This window comes from Mustela erminea, chromosome 12 (genome assembly GCF_009829155.1).
Source record: "Mustela erminea isolate mMusErm1 chromosome 12, mMusErm1.Pri, whole genome shotgun sequence".
NCBI classification, from domain to species: Eukaryota; Metazoa; Chordata; class Mammalia; order Carnivora; family Mustelidae; genus Mustela; species Mustela erminea.
Genome location: NC_045625.1, coordinates 25,686,610 through 25,698,974, shown reverse-complemented (window position 1 = coordinate 25,698,974; position 12,365 = coordinate 25,686,610). Strand labels below are relative to the sequence as shown.

The 12,365-nt window shown below is 39.4% G+C and overlaps 1 long non-coding RNA gene across 3 annotated transcripts in view; it reads left to right on the top strand.

Moving 5' to 3' along the window:
• The window catches only part of LOC116570288, a 432,758-nt gene that overhangs the window by 387,046 nt on the left and 33,347 nt on the right, over window positions 1-12,365 (top strand). Inside the window, exon 6 of one of the 3 annotated variants that reach the window (XR_004277369.1) lies at window positions 2,500-2,510. The exons of 1 other annotated variant lie outside the window; for it this stretch is intronic. This is a non-coding gene — a long non-coding RNA (uncharacterized LOC116570288). Of the gene's footprint in view, window positions 1-481; window positions 705-2,499; window positions 2,511-12,365 lie in introns of those variants that run through there. One more of the 3 variants, XR_004277368.1, reaches the window with a different exon arrangement.

Genomic DNA, 12,365 nt, shown 5'->3' with positions numbered 1-12,365 from the left:
CTTCTGTCAACATGTCATGGCCAAAGCAAATTACATGGCCAAACCAAACTGTAAAGAGTAGGATTTACAATCTTCTAATGTATCCAGAAGGAGAGAAGAATCTATCAGTGAACCATGACAGTGTCTTCACAAATCCATGTTTTTTCTGCCCTTGTCAGAGTTGAAAATATTCTCCTTCACAGGAACAAAATATGGATTGTGAAGTTCAGTTTTCATTAAAAATTATACCATCATTTATTTTCATATAAAATTTTCTGCCATTAGTTCCAGTACTTCCTTCTTGCATTTTACAAACCTAAGTAAGCCCTTTTGGTTGTCCTTCATACTTATTCTAAGAATCATATAAATCTAATTATTTTTTTATGATCAGTTGGTCACCTTCATTGTTTATCTCTTTTATTCATATCCTTTAAAACTGCACTCATTAGAGCTTCTTGTGCAGTTATGCTGACCTCACGAAATTGTCCCCACTTTTTTCCAGCATTGTGAAAACTTACTGTTATAAAGTCGTAATTCCAATTTTGTGTGCCTGATGTCCCTGGAGATTTCTTATTTTGAAGATTAAAGATGCTTTGAAAAGAAGGATGCAGAATGTTTATTCCTCCCCTACCTTTATTAGCAAGCTCTTGGAGATGTGCAAAATAAAGGAGTTTGAAGAAAAAGGAAAAAAAAAGAAAGAAACTTTCAAGAAAGAGGAACCCAACACAGATAAGTGGTGAAGCAGAGTCACAAGATGACAGGTACAAAGGACATCTAGAGAGAAGCCAGCTCAGATTGTAGCAGGAGGATGGAGAATAGAGATCTCCGGGAAAGAAGTTCTCCTGACAGTCTGATCTATTTGAAAAATGGACAGGATGGGGCACATGGGTGGCTCAGTGGGTTAAAGCCTCTGCCTTCGGCTCAGGACATGATCCCAGGGTCCTGGGATCGAGCCCCGAGTTGGGCTCTTTGCTCAACGGAGAGCCTGCTTCCCTTCCTCTCTTTATGCTTGCCTCTCTGCCTACTTGTGACCTCTGTCTGTCAAATAAATAAATAAAATATTAAAAAAAAAAAAAAAAAGAAAAGTGCACAGGTGATCAATCTGATGGAAGAACCAAGGATAGGTACATTAGTTACTCATGCCGAAAGTTTCCTTCCTATTCTAGGAAGAATAAATATGTTGTGAAAAAATGGAACTATACCTGTTAAACTTGGCTCTACTATGTAAACTCTTTAAACAATAACTTAAGTTCTGATACTAATTAAATGAATTTAGATATAGTAGTGATAAATTATGTCCAAATAGCACCCATTCTGCATGCCTTTAAAAAAAATAAGTTTTATTTTTAAGTAATCTCTACATGTAATGTGGGACTCAAACTCACAACCACGAGATCAAGAGTCACATGCTCCACTGATCAAGCCAATCAAGCATGCATGCCTTTTGCATTGCATTTTGAGACGTGGCTTGAAGAGTTGGAGATAATCTTGCCTCCCCTAGAGTGTAGGCTTTCCCTGTCACCTGTGTTAACTAATGTAATGTGGTACAAGTGATGCTGGAGCTTTGGGGGGCTGGACTTAAAGGGACCTTCTAGCTTCCATTTGCAATATTTTGGAGTGCTTCCTTTTAGGAGGCTGCCTTGCAGCTCCCATGCTCTCAGAAAGTCCAAGTGAGATATGTGGAGAAGAACTAAGAACTCTGATGGAAGCCCTGACTATCTCCAGCTCCCAGTCAGGCCCCTGCTGAATGCAGACACACGAGTGAAGCCAAGTAAGACCCCCCAGAAGCACCACCCAGCAAATACAGAGAAGCACGAGTAATAAATCATTATTTCCTTACACCACCAATTTTGGGGTGATTCATTATCCCCAAATAGAACGCTGAAGCAATATCTCCATTGTGAGGATAGAAGAAGTGGGGTGATACAAGAGAGCTAGCTCATCAATGAAAATGCCAGGAAATTAATAAATAATACCTTCAAAAGACAAATCAAGAAAAAGAGCACTGTAAGTATATTATGAAAGGTGTGGAGATAGAATCAGTAGAAACAACTAAAGCATTTCAGGTTGTTGCCTGGGGCCAGACTGTGGGGTGGGCCAGGGGAATACAGTTTTTCATTATAGACCTTGTAGTGGTATTTGATTTTTAAAATGTGAACATGAATTGCTTTAATAAAAGTAAAATTTATATATTTTTAAATTGTCCTTGGGATATCCAGTTATATGAAGGTAGAACATGTGAAGGCCTCAGGGTCTGGCAGATGAATGAGGAGACAGCTCTAATTTGGTCCATGGCTCTCGTTGACCTTCTGGCCCCTAAAGGTTTGTCCTCCCTTCTAGCCCTCCTTTTACTGTTTCTGTTCTTGGAGACTAGTTCAAAATGAGGGTGTATTTTATCATACAGGTGAAGACTCACAAGTAACTTAGAAGAAAGAAAAAAAACCAAGGGGCAGCAATGAACTGCCCCTTCTGTCTTCAACTAATTTCTATCATGACCCCATGTTTTAGAAGAAAACGAAGAGAGAAAAAGCCCAGAAGCCCTTCAACTTCTAAAACCTGAAACAAAAGAATAGTATCTTTAGGTTACTGGCTCTGAGAATCTCTAAATCGCCCCAACTCTGTGTAACCTGATTGACAGACAACACTTGTGTTCTTTGGGCCCCTTCTTTTTGTGACTGTGAATCTCAAAAGAACTTGGGGTTCCTCCAGTAATACATGTAGAAATAGCTCTGGAAAATCTTCTTATTTTTCATTTCCTCCATCTTTCCTTTTAAAATTCTTAAGCCATTCTTTGGTCTATTAGAAGTGCTTGCTTCAAGCCATCCATTATTTCTTAGAGGAACACTGTCTATGGCTTCAGCTATACAGTTCTGACAACTGGACTACTTAGTTGGTTCAGGCTTTTAAAAAAAATCAATCAAAGCAGCTGTTTGGCAAAATGTACTGAATGATTTTCTCATTTTTCAGCAAGCTGTTGTGGAATTGTATCACATCAACTCAAGGGTTCTCTCATTCTCCCAAATATCTCTGTACTCTTTTATGGGCTTTCCTTTTTCCATCCTATCCTTGCCCCAGCCTCCAGCTTAATTTGCCTTCAAAGGAAGCCCCACAGGATTATGCTTTCTGGTTGGGTGATTCCAGTAATGAAGGTGGAGCTATTCTTGGGGAATGGATCAAAGAATATTTGTATGGTCAATTTGTATGCAAAAATGTTAAGATGGAAGGGCCGAGTGAAGGCACTGCCTTTGCTTTCCCTACCCTTGCCAGCACTAGTCACTGAGTCCATCCTTGGCCTATCTGACATCATCCCAGCTTATTGCAGGCCCACTGGACTTGGAATCAGATCTTAGGCTCACAGGCCATTCTCTAGTCTGTCAAGCGTAGCAATAACAAAAGTAAACGCTAACTGTTGAACTTCTGCTGTGGGTCCAGTGCTCAACTGGCTATTTATCGCCAATCCTTCCACCAATCCTGTACATTGGGTGTGATTATTCCCATTTTACAGATAAGCTTACATACTGGCTCACGGCCACATAACTAGTCACATGTAGAGATAGGATTTTCATCCATATCTTTCTGACCACAAACTTCAGTCTGCTTTGTCACATTGCTCTGGTTATTACTGGTTCCTTGGGCCCTACAAACTGTGCTCATACTATTGTGTAGACCTTAAGTAGATAGTCCAAAATAGCTTAGCTCTGTGCTCCATTGAGTCTCTCTTTCTAGGGGCTTCTCACTGCTACTTTATTTTTAATGGATTAAACTCCCTTGAAGGAGACATTTATCTGAATCTGGCCCATTCATTTAAATCTATTCCTTGAATGCCTGGCTGCTTCGGTAGAGGCCAGGCTAGAGAACAGTCAGTTCTCTCATCCCCCATTGCCAGGTCTCATCTGCTGCCCAAGACCTCAACCCTTAAAAATACAAACATTTAAAAATAAAAAAAGATGATGATTATATTCATTATTTACTCATGTCATCACATTCTAAGCACTGTGTTATACTTTGCGTGGGACAGAAAGACAAATACTGTCCTCAAGGAGCAACTGTGTATTCGAAGTGGTTCATAAGTATAGGTACTTAGTATTAGTACTTAGTAGGTACTTAGTATTACACTAGTGATAGGAACTGTGGGTATAAGCACCTTTGTAGCTCTTACCATGTTCTAGACACTTTACAAAGCTTACTTCACTTTGTCTTCCCAACAGCCCGGCAAGGTAGATTTGTATTATCCCATTTTAAAAGAATAAAGCTGCAATATGTAGGTAAGGTTATAAACCCACTTTGGCTCCAGATCCAAGCGTTAAACACTCCTGGGTTTCATGAAGATACTGCACAGGTTGCTGGACGATAGGTCACAGGAATGAAGAGGAGAGGAAAATACCACCCAGCTGTGTAAAGCTATGATGGCTTCCTGCAGGAAGCAGCCCTTGAGCTAGGCTCTGAAGGACTGGTAATACTGGGCTCCAGAGGGTAAGTATGCAAGAAGGGCCTTTCAAAGGAGAGGGGAGCAGTCAGCTGGTTGTTCATGGGCTGTGTGGCTGAGGCCCCAGACTGCCTCCTGTCTGAATCGTTACATGAGTCATCGGCCTAGCACTGAACACCTGGCAGTGTGCCAGAGTGGGTGGCTTTTTTGTTCATAGTCTAAATATGTCTTTGGGAAAAATACCTTTATCGCTCTTTAGCAGGATGCCTGGTTTCTCTCCTGGTTTATTGTCACCTGTGAGATGGTGGAGTCCTTCCTTGAAGAACGTCAGTCGGAAAGGACCTTGAGTGAGGACATTGACACAGAAGGGAGAGTAGCTATGAGCCACACCAGAGGGGTGGATTCACTGCCCAGCCTAGGGAAATGCTTTCAGTGTTGCTCCACCCCAACAATTGTTCCTAATGGGGGACAGATGGTAGCAGGCTATTTAACCTCAGTGCATTTCCCGAATGTGACATGTCTCTGCCTGTTGATGACTGAACTGAGAGGGCTGGGGAGAAAACCGAGGATAGAATCCTCACCCTCTGCACCTTTCACATGCCCCATCTGCTCCCAGAGAAAGGTCATCGTAATGATGAGTTTGTTACCCCATGTTTTCTACTGAGGGGCAGCTCTGAAAAAATCTTGAGGGGAAGTCTAATCTTCACCACACACAGCAATGGCCTTGACCACAAACAAAAATTTGTGGAGATTCCTGGATTTTCCTAATATTCTAACAATAAATCCTTTTCAACCCAATCTCACTGCTCATGTAGCATCATCTTGACTAAACTTTTTATTCACATCATCTGCTTTCTCCCCTCCAGATGTGTCATCATGGGTGGCCTTTTCTAGTTGCAGTCACCACGGTTTCTTGTTATTTTTCTCCTTTCTTTTTTTGTTTTGTTTTGCTGAGGTATTGCTTGCCTACTCCTGATATTAGGAATGTACCTGTCCTTTCTCTTTCTTAAGTCTGAACTCCAGCCTCACTGATTATATTCATTGTGTTCCAAAATAATGAGTCCCTTGATTTGGCAGATGAATTTTAATGTGATTTCTTTTCCTCAAGAGATACTTGCAGAATCCTTAAAACAAGAAGACTCAAAGTCCTTTAGTTTCACAAATGAATTTTTACACTACTTCTCTGTCCATGTACATATGTGTATATTTCACTTTCTTTTATTCCATTTTGGTTGTGTATCTCAGTGGTTGAGGCAAAACCTGGTGCATGACTCTGCAAGTTCTAGGAGTCTAGGTCAGGCACATGGAAAGAAGGTGTATTGTTCTGAGGTGAACAGTGTCCTTTCTTCTGTGGTATAATGAGGCATGGAGCAGAATTTCTCAATAAAATTCTAATGCCAATAGGAGAAAACAATTTTTAAAAAGGTGGGGGGGGGGAGATGAGAAATATCCTGTTACAGAATGCCACATGCAAAAATTCTCTGATGGTCTTAAAGAGTCGACTGATTGAAGAGTTCCATAGGATGGTATGAAATCATCATTCATTACACTGGGTGATGTATGCTCCCATGACTTGTGGTAGTAGTTCAGGTGTGTCTTTCCCACTGTCTTTCACCCCCAACTTTCCTCTTTATTTTTATAAGGCTGCTATTATATATCTTTTTCCTAAAGAATACTAAGCCATTTTTTCCAAATGCACTAGACTCTAGGCAAAGAGCATCTTTGAACTCCTGGTAGTGTCACCGGATATTTGTTGGTGTGCTGGTTGAATTAGTGTGCAGCTTTGAATTTTCTTTCCAGTGAAGTAAGGTTTTAAGGCTCTTGCAGATTCTCTTAATCTTTTGCAACACATGAATGATCCCTCCATTCTAAAGGCCACATGGTTGATTTGGTAATTTCTATAGATCTGTCTCTCACTGGTTTGCTTTTGTCTGCTCATTCCTTTTCTGTTACTTAATTATTTCATGAGATTTTGCTCTACCTTATTTACCATCCCCAATTCAGGCCATCTCTTATTCTTTTCCTCAACGTTAGAGCTTTACAGCCTAGCTTCCAAGAGCCCGGGGTTTCATCTCTACATATTGCACACCATTTCCCCTGTTGTTAACTGAAGCAGAGACTAGGAATTATGTAATTCCACACTCCATTGGTCATTTGTAGGCTTGGCTTTATGAGGATTTTGTCTCTGAAGACCTCATTCCATGTGAACTATGGTATCTGAAAGATGAGAGAGGAGAAATGCAGGTCACTGACTGGAGTGAGAACCTGTCTGCTATTAGTTCTTTACATCCATTAGTTTGGTTGGAAAATGTTTTTTAGAATTCTATGCAGGAAGACTTTGTGTATGTGTGTGTGTTAATTACATGAACTCTATATTTTAATAATAACATACTGAGGGCTTTTAAAATATTTCAGCATTGTTTTTATCATAAAAGACTTTGAGATTTTTATTGTTTAGAATTTGGCATTTTTATTTTAACTTTTTTGTTAAAATAAACTGTAACTTTTAAACTCACAATTTTGATTCAGATTTGAATATAATCAGTTAAGCTAATTCTAATATATTTTGCAAACTCAAGGCTTATAAAACATTTTTTTCAACTGAAGATATCTTTTGAGCACCTGTATTCAAAAATTTACTGATTCTGCCCTGGAAACGTTAGCCAAAATATCAAAATTAAAGAGATAAGAAATCACATGTGGAGTTTAGGAAATCTCAAACCTCCATATTTCCAGTCCTTCCATCTTCTAATTCATCTTTTTTTTTTTTATTGCTGCCTTAATGCTCTTTCTAAAATATATCTGAAATCAAGTGGTTTCCCTGATCAAAAGTCTTTAGTGACCACATGTAATTTCATAAATTAAGTTCAAATGCCAAGAATTGACAGTGCAAAATCACCACAATGTGTTTTCAACTTCCCTTAAACTCATATTTTTTCCATTTGCTTTCTCCCTCTCTTCCTCTCTCCCTCCTTCCCTTCATCACATCCTTCCTCCCTTCCTTCCAGAGTATTATGCATTCACCAAAGTAGTAAATACCAGACAAAGGGGAATGAGTCATTCCTCAAAGACCACCAATCCACAGTCTTCTGAAAAGGTCCCTTATACATTCTATATACTCTGGTCTTGTTGTCTTTGGTCCACTGTGTTCCCACCACTCACTCCACTCTGCCTTTTCTTCACCTCAAATGCCATCTCCGTCATCATCTCTCCCCTCTCTACTCCCTTCATCCAAACTCATCTCCTTTCTAAACATTCCTCAACCTAAGGTGTCCACCACCTTCTTTGTGCTTCCTACAATATAGCTTTCCTTCGTTGGAAATTTTATTCTGATTGTGAAAGCAATACATACTCATATACTCATTCTATAAGACTCCAAGAATGGAGATAATTGTAAAAAGAAAATACGATACATGGTTTAGTATACAAGGTATTCACTGGGAATCTGGATGTTCAGCTTCTAATTTCATTTCTGCTTCTTAGGAGCTGGGAGTCATTGAGTGAGGCACTTATCCACTGTAGGTCTCATATTTTTCTCTTCAAAAAGGTGGGAACTGAGTTTCTTGGTTTTTTAGAACCATTCTGGTTATAGAATTCAATGTCTAATTTCCATGTCTATAAATGTGTATTGTGTCTTGTCTCCTACATTGGGCAGTGATGTGTTCTTCATTGTTCCACCTAGTCACTTGGCCCAGAGTGGGTCTTCTAGCCATCTTGGAAGAACAGAGGCATGTGTCAAGAGTCTCAGAATTTTATCTCCAGTATACTCAATTTGTCATAGTTTTCAGCCATTGTATCAAATTAGTTACCTATCTTATTTAATGGTGAAGCATGCTGGGCTTGAGTTTCGTTATTAGTTGTAGGATTTATTAAACTATGTCTGTCTGTACTATTTTTGCCTTTCCCCCCCCTTCTACCTTAAAATGATAGCACCAAGCAAAATGTTAGAATTCTATCCACTCAACACTGTAAACATTATTTAAATTAATTTTGTTCAAATGCATGAGTCTGTATTTAATGCTACCCCACTTCTAAAACTTGAAAAGTTTTTTTCTTTTCTTTTCTAGCTAGAACTGTGATTTGAAGAATTGAGAAAAAGTTAAAATCAGGAAGGTAGCAACTTTATCATAAGATTCTTAGCAGCAGGATTGGAAAGCTGGATTGGGATGTAGATTTATAACTCCATATAGTTTTTATAACTCCATATAGTTCATATAACTCCACTTTTATAGAGTTTCTACATATTTTTTTCCATAGCAGATCTCCTCTTTCCTAAATATGGTATCCAGGAAGCTCTTCATTAGTATTTGCTACTTAATTACCCAACAGAGCAGTCCCTGAATTCTTTATATAGGCAACCGTTGGATGTTTTGTTTCCTTTGGACTTCCAGTGTGGGAATGGGCTGAGATAGAACTAGAAAGCTAGTCTTGGGAATGTCACTTGTTGACTAGGTGAAGGTGAACAAGTGGCAACTTCCCTGTGACTCCATTTTCAGCACTTTAAATTGAATTGCCTTCTTTCCAGATTGTTGTAAAGATAAATAAGTTGTTATGAGAATACCTTTTGAATTTGCAAAGTCCCCTAGGAAGTGGCAGAGGTAAGCTCCTAGGTAATAACCCCAGGGTTCATGGGCAAGTTGCCCTGTCCTCATGTAAAATCTGTTTCTTTGCTGGAGATAAATAGAGTTCAGGGATCCATCCACTTTTTACTTTGCTTTAGCGCTGTGGTAATATTAACATATATGCAGAACTTCTACATTGATATAGTAGTTGCTCTCATCTACTGTTCCTGTTACTTCCTGTTACTTCCATTTTTCTGTGCCCCCTAGAAATGGATTAAAATTATTTGATTAGCAGTTTATGCTCATGGTAATTAGCACTTTATAGAGTACAAGCATGTAAGCACCCCACAAAATGAGGTCCCTTTTAACATGCTAGTATAATATCCTCTTGTTCCAGAGAGATGACAAAACAAGTAAACAAAAAAAGGCATTTGTTACTGTCAAAATGTGGGAGAAGACAAAATAAGATACCATAGGAAATCAATTGCCTATAGTGTAAACACCACCCTCTTGTTTGCTGTCTTACAGGATAAAAATACATCACACATGATATTTCCTCCCCTCATCAGAATAGAATCAAGCCAGTTAAGAAAGGAAACTCTGAGTGTTATAACCTTTTTTTAGTTTTATTGAGATATAATTGACCTATAACATTCTATTAGTTTAGGTGTACAACCTAATGATTTAATACATGTGTGTATTGTAAAATGATCTCTACTGTGAGTTTAGTTAACATCTATCATCTCACATAGTTACAGATTTTCTTTCTTTTTTTTTCTGGTGAGGACTTTTGAAATCTACTTGCCTAGCAACTTTCAAATATACAATGCAGTATTGTTAACTGTAGCTGAGCGTCATCTTCTGAACTGGTCTGCCAATATCATGTTAATTATGCCACCTGCTCCCTTCCAACTATTTCTTAACCAGAAGCTTCTGAGGCAAAAGCAACTGTTTTTCTGCTAATGTAGCATATCCTTGGCATAAACTCTGTGTTTGATATAGCGGTGTACTTAGGTCAAATGGGTTGATATGTTTGAGTTGCTGAATTTTTATTATATTCTAAAAATATATGGATATAGCTCACACAAATGTTTTTCCATATGTATTATCCTATTCATTTTTATGGAATGGGATTCAAAACTGAGCTCCAGAGAGGTCAAGTCATTTGCCCAAGGTCATGCAACCATTGGAGAATTGAGTTGTGACTTGCTCTTAGCCCCAACCAACACCCCCCTTTGCTTTTTTGCCGTTCCGAATCATTTTCCTTCATCTCTTAGGCAGTAGCAACTTTCCTTTCATGAACACTCCTGGAATTCTTCTTCCTGGACCACATTGCTTCTCACTTTGAGGAGGAAATTCTGTCAATGATGTGGGAGAATCTGTAAATGTCATGGCAGCTGGTCATGTATGGTGCTTACTCACAGAAATAATAGGAAGAAACAGTGTTAAAAAAAAAAAAAAGTCACAGTGGCTATCTATTTAAACTCTACCATTGAGACCATTTCCACTGAGTAGTTTGTAAATTCCCAGCTTATTTCCTAGTGCAAGAAACAACATCTTTGGGAATGTTGCTGTCCTTCGTGCCTTTCGTGGGGAACAGTGAGACATTTCAGATCTCATTATCTGACAGATTCAGGCCTCCTCAAAGAAGGAGAACAAAGGCAATTTATGTGGGAGGAAACATGAGTCAGTTTGCTCTCTGAATAAAAGATGCAAGAACAACCAAACTGTAAGTCCCCAGGTAGACCTGTTTCTCCTCAGTTCAGAAGCTGCTTCCTGACTCACTATACACTGGAAAAAAATATTTTATGGAGGACAACTGTACAGACCATTTCCACTGGACACATGTAACTTTTGGACCCTCTCATGAGTCTACCAATGGATGCAAGCTTGTCCTGGTTTTCTTAGACCTTCTACCTTTGCAGACCATCAAATAGCTGTTATTTTAACGGGGATCAGTATAGTGTCAATAATGGCATCTAAGAGATAGAAGGGGCCAAAATATAGGCAGTTCTATGTGAGGGACTGTAAATGAATGTCAGTTGGGTTAAATTAAGCTCTAGCCATGGGTCGGCTGCAAAGCTGTGTACTTTTTTAATCCATAGTCTTTTTTCTAATTTGCATAACCACTTTCCTCTAAGGTTGATAGAATAAGAGACCACCTAGATCTGGCTTAACTGAAGCCATAACTGAATTGCTTTATTGCTGTGTGTAATTTAGCTTCCCAATCAGTCTGAGCCAGTTCCTGTGTAAACCAGTTTTAAAGGCAACTGATTCTCATGGAGCATTAGTGGTGGGTCCACTAATTTTGCTTGGCTTTACATTGGCTGTTAGCTAAGGGATGAGGGTTATTTGCATGTTTCATTTCAGACAAGCATCTTCTATATACCTGGAAGATAACTAGCCACCTGGAGACACTATAGTAGACTAGATAAAAAGAACACTCCATTTGGAGTCAGACAGACTAGGGTTTGAATTTACATCATCGCTGTGTTGCATTGGGCAGTTACTTCAGTTCTCTGGGGCTCACTTGACTTATCTGCAACTTGAGGGTGACAGAACCTAGAGCACTGAGTTGTTGCGAAGGGTTAAATCAGATAATGTTTGCTAAGTGCTCTGGAGATCCTGGATGGTCAGCAAGAAGGAGGGAGGGGCAAGAATTGAGGAGAGCTCTGAGACACATGGCCCATTAACCAAACATGTAATATCAGAGCGCAAAGAAGACAAGGAAAGGGCGAGTGGTCAAGATGTTTCCAGGCATTATGACCCCTAAATAAAGGCTTTGATGAGGGAAAACGCTAACTACAACTGAAGACAACAGCTTTTCCAAGATGGCCTCATTAAATGTTTAATTGGGTGAGAATATTTTGTGGGTTTCCACACATTGCCGGGAACCTTATGCAGTATCTTATTCTTTCTCTAAATGTCTTTGTCACTATGCAGAGACACAGACTCGGGCTTGCTGGAAATCTACCTGCTGGTTCTGACAGAGAACACACACTGATTACCGAGGTTAAAGTATTTGCTTTGCTTTGTGTCTCTTTTAGGACCCTCTCTCTTGCTTTCCCTGAGAGGGGGGTAGGAACAGTGAGTGAAATGATTTACCGGGAAGATAAGTGAAGGAGGCTTCAGGTGATCTGCGAAGCTGGAGGTCACTAAGAGGTCAGGCTTAAGGGCTGCATTCCAGAGAGCTAATGTTGGGTGAATTGGGTTGTTCTTATTTCACCCAAGAGGTAATTGTCCCCCAAAATGCATTGCCTGCAATATTTCAGATTGTCTTGATTATATACGAACTCACATATATTGTATTCTCTTCCATGAGTGGCCCTGGCCTAGGGAAGTCCTGTAGGGAATGCCAAGGAAGCACAAGATGTGGTCTCTGCTCTCAAAGAGCTTAT